The sequence below is a fragment of the Hydra vulgaris genome, chromosome 10 (assembly GCF_038396675.1).
Source record: "Hydra vulgaris chromosome 10, alternate assembly HydraT2T_AEP".
In the NCBI taxonomy this organism is placed as follows: domain Eukaryota; kingdom Metazoa; phylum Cnidaria; class Hydrozoa; order Anthoathecata; family Hydridae; genus Hydra; species Hydra vulgaris.
In genome coordinates, this window is record NC_088929.1 from 26,260,499 (window position 1) to 26,265,625 (window position 5,127).

The 5,127-nt window shown below is 23.9% G+C and overlaps 1 long non-coding RNA gene across 1 annotated transcript; it reads right to left on the reverse strand.

Moving 5' to 3' along the window:
• Nucleotides 1–2,723: 2,723 nt before the first annotated feature.
• On the reverse strand, nt 2,724–4,063 carry LOC136086536 (uncharacterized). Its single transcript, XR_010641402.1, has 3 exons — nt 3,877–4,063; nt 3,316–3,391; nt 2,724–2,833 (listed from the first exon to the last, which is right to left on the reverse strand). It is a non-coding gene; the product is annotated as an uncharacterized LOC136086536 (long non-coding RNA).
• Nucleotides 4,064–5,127: the final 1,064 nt, after the last annotated feature.

Below are 5,127 nucleotides of genomic sequence, written 5' to 3' on the forward strand. Positions count from 1 at the left end.
TCAGGATTTGTATTTTATTTTTATTTGAAAATTCAGAAACACAATTTCTATAATGACTAATAGAATAACATAATACTAATTTTAGTATTATCTAAATCATTAATAATAATAAAGCTCGATTTGCAACTTAGGCAAGTAAGGTTTCCATTGTAAAATAATTATTCGACGATGGCTAACAACCCTCTTTAAAAGGTTTTGCAGGAATGGAGATAACGCTTTAGGATCAAAGATGCTTACGGATCAAGGGTGCAAGTGCTTCCCTATATCTCTTTAATATTTGTTGAATATAAGGAAATCGGCAAAATGCAAAGTACACACTAGTGAAATGCTTTTTCACTAGTGTGTACTTTGGTCCTTAAAATATGACATTTTGGTTTGCACAAAAAACTTTTGTGCAAACCAAAATGTCATATTTTAAGGACCATGATTATATTATTAATTTAAATAAATATGAATATATTAGTAATGTATGTTATGTATAAATATGAATATATTAGTTAATGTAAGTGTAAATGCATTTACTGACTCTTAGAGAGAGCATCCAGGTAAATGTAAATACATCGACTGAGGATTTTGGTTGGAGCAGCGTAGTCATGTTTATAGTCATGTTTATTGTTTAAAAACGGCTAAAAAAGCTGTTGCAACATGAAATACCTATAGAATAATGGTCCGCAATTCAATTTCGCATTTTACCTTGTATTTATATTGAAGCACTTTTTGTAGTTAATGCATCAATTAAAAAAATTATATTTTACATTCATTTTCACCAACTTAAGGAAAATATGTTGTACTTAATATGAGGAGCCCAAATTTAATTTCTCTAAATGTTTCAGTATTTATTTGTTTGATTATTTTATTATTTTCTAAATGTTTCAGTATTTTTTATTTTTTTTCCAATAGTATATTGTAAGCTATATTTCAATGATGTAACGATGTCGAAATATTTTATCAGAAATTTAAATATCAAGTTTTATTTCAATTATAAAAACGAAATTGAATAATTTATAGGTTTTATTAATAATAATGTATTTCTAAAATTAAAATAAATTGAATACAACATTTTCTGCAAACATCAAGAACGTTAACGTAACCATTTCTGCCACTAATCCTATCGGCTAAGTCAGTTTAGCTTTTTTAATCTTCTACATTGGTTTCGATATTGAAAATATAAATAAAACATAAAAAATTAATGTATATATATATATATATATATATATATATATATATGTATGTATATATATATATATATATATATATATATATATATATATATATATATATATATATATATATATATATATATATATATATATATATATATATATATATATATATATATATATAAACACCCAACTCACACCTCACACTTGCTGAACATCCAAGTGGTACATCAATGATTATAGTCGGATCTGTTTTTAAATCCTTAGTACTTATAGATGAATTTGATTTGCCAATATCTTTAAAGGATTTCTGGAAAGAAAAAAAAAAAAAAAAAAAAAAAAATATATATATATATATATATATATATATATATATATATATATATATATATATATATATATATATACATATATATATATATATATATATATATATATATAATAAACATTTATTTTTTAAATTTAAAGAACACACATTTTACAATTTATTATTTAATATCTAAAACTATTTTATTGAATTGCTTTAATAAATTTGACTTTAAAATTCTCACATTGATTTTCTGAATAAATTGATACTGAAAAACCTACATCTAAAAGATAAAAAAAAAGATAAAAACGTTATTCTTATTACATTAAAGCAAAGTATTTCAATTCTTTTACATTTTTAAAATTTTGAAAGTATTGCTGTACAGCCCTCGGAATTAGGGTCGGCATTTGGCAATGCAAGCCTAACTGCCGAACTTAGCGTTTGAGGTTGCTAAATATTTCCGAACATTTAGGTTTCTACTTTTTATGATAGAACTAGTCAATAAATGTTTTTGCTGACCTGATGATGACCTAAAACATATCAAGGTCTGCAATTTTTTGCCAACTTCAGTTTTTTTTATTTTCAAGGGTTGGGTGTTTTATAATAATAAAAAATAACTTATTTCTATACCTTGTTGCTATAAACATTAAATAAAATATATATATTGATTGAATACCAGTCTTACAGTCTTACCAGTTCCACAAGTTGATTCTGGTGAGCTACAGAAACACTTTTTATCTCTTAAAAAAAATTAATAATTGTGTAGTAATAACTAATAATGGTAAATTAGTTGAAAGAAAAATAAAATACGAATATAAAAGTTTGTATTGCCTTTCAGAAATGTAAGTACAGAGAGCTAATTCAGCCTAAATCGAGAATACGCAAAAATATTATTAAAAATAGTTATGATATTAATAAAAGTTATTTAAAAAAATCCTTTATTTATATAATTATATTTAATTATATAAATAAGTAATATTTAATTATATAAATAAGTAATATTTAATTATTTAAGTAATTATTTACTAGAATAAAAAATTGAAAAACAAAAGCTTGTAGATTACCTTTATTCTTGACACATTACTAGCTTTAGCAAAAATAAATACAATAGATTCTGGCACTAGAACTTTAAATACATAGTCACTATCCTAAAAAGATCATTACTTAAAAAACAAAAATAGTACTGGAAAGTTGAATATTATCCGAATAGATGATTTTAAGATGAAATAATTAGAAATAAATATATGATTAATATTATAGATTATGATTACCTTCAAACTATTAAAAGCTAAAACAAAAGCTTTAAAAAGATCATGCAATTGATTTTCTGTCATTAGGCTAAGGAGATCTCTGTTACAAAGATTTTCTGAATAAATAAACGGAAATGCAAAAACATGTTAATGGATTTAGCATTTAGTAAGTTGTTATCTACTTTGACTAAAAGACAATTTTTAAATACTTGAAGTCAAAACTATTTGACTTCAAGTATTGAAAATTGAATACTCAAAAATAAAATATTGCAAAAGATTTTATTTACATTAAAATATTACACGTCATTTTGTTTCCAAACTGATGTTTAAACAACTCCCAATAAATAAACAAATGCTAAAATATATTTTTAAGAACACAGTATTTAATGAATTCTAGGGACCTTCAAATTTGTTCAAAACAAACTCCCTTCATAATTAAATAGTAACTGGCAAAGGTGGGATTTGAATCTGCAATCCTGCTGCGACAGGCTATCCGATCACAATAATAGCAGCACACTATACAACTGAGCTATCCCGAATCAATAGTATATTATATAAAAATGTATCTGTGAATTATAAATTTAAGTAAGATACTTACTTGACCAGAATAAATAGATTATAGCAACTGAGAAGTGCTATTTCAATCATACATTTCTTTGTAAACAGATTCAATCCTATAAACATTTAATTATATCCTTATTTTATTACAAACAGTTATAAAAAAAATATTACCACAAAATAAGGTAGACTGTATCAGGGATCTTTCTCTCACATCTAGACTTGAAATTTAAAAAGAATTTCATGCAAGTTATTAGATTGTATTGCAACCTTACACCTGTGAATCTATCAAACATAAAAATTCTGATCCAAAAATAAAAAATCTAATATTAAGTTATCATTTAGTAAAATCTTTACTTTTTGGCTTTATTTTGACTGCCAATTTTATGAGTTCAAGCTTAATGCCTTATTAAGACTATATTTATTGAACAACCCTTTTATTTCTCATATATTTACACATCAAAAATTGTATAAAAATATGTGTATCAAAATTTAACATATATATAATTTTTTACATATATATATATATATAATTTATAACATATAATATTCACAAATACGTGTATCAAAAATTATATACAAATATGAATAAATCGTATACCTGCTGTAACAAATGTATCCAAGTCTTCGATATCACTTGAACTACCTTGAAAGAATTATTAGACAAGTTTGAATTTTTGTTTTGTTTTAAACAGAAAACAGAAAAAGTGAAAAACAACAACTTTATATTTAGAGTATAAGTAGAGTGCTCAATGTTCTTAAAAGAACAGAGCAATTATAAATTAGTAGAAAATTACTTAACAAAAATTTATCTCATTGATAAATTTTTGTTAAGTTATTATCAAATTAACCACTGTGTTTCATCAATAAAGACTCATCAGAAATGATGATTTTATCATGAATCTTTATTGATGAAACACAGTGTTAAATGAGATAAATTTTTGTTAAGTGATTTTCTACTAATTTATAATTGCTCTGTTCTTTTAAGAACATTGAGCACTCTACTTGTAGAATACATTTTAAAATTTTTTAAATATATATATATATATATATATAAATATATATATATATAAATATATATATATATATATATATATATATATATATATATATATATTATGTATAAAATATTTTATGTATGTATATAATATTTTATTTAGTATTTAATGGCGATTGAACAAATTTATTGCCGGAGTACGATCAAATAAATTCTTAAAAAACAAAAAACTTATAAGGCTTTAACGTGCGTTCCCGGAGTTGCAATAACGAACAAAAAGTTGCAATAACGAACAAAATTGTTACAAAAACGAACATAGGCCGCGTCAGGCTGCATTAGCGAACAAAAATGTTCGGTAATGCAAATTTTGCGTTGCTATACCGAATATCCATATGATCATCATCATCATCATCATCATCATCACCATCACCATAATCATCAACATCATCATCATCACCATCATCACCATTATCATGATAATTTCCATCACCATTTTTTATATTGTTGCAATTAATTTCATCTACTGATATTTTAGAATAAAGGCATTCTTGCTTTGCTCCATATTTCATCAATTACTCATTTAACAACTCCAGCCTTACTGGTCTTTATGTATATACCAATATCAATGGTTTTGACTTACTTTATAAGATTTAGTTTGAAGGTAACAGTTTTTTATTCATGCTGATTTTTCTTTTTTATTATTTTTATATTTTTTGTCCTATTCTATTTTCTTCTAGAACCCCCCAAAAAAGAGGAGATTTGGACGATTCAATAAAGTTGAAGACATTCCAAACCAAAGTTTTTAAATTTTAATTTAATCAACCTATTTATAAATGACAGCATTAATTTTTTGTC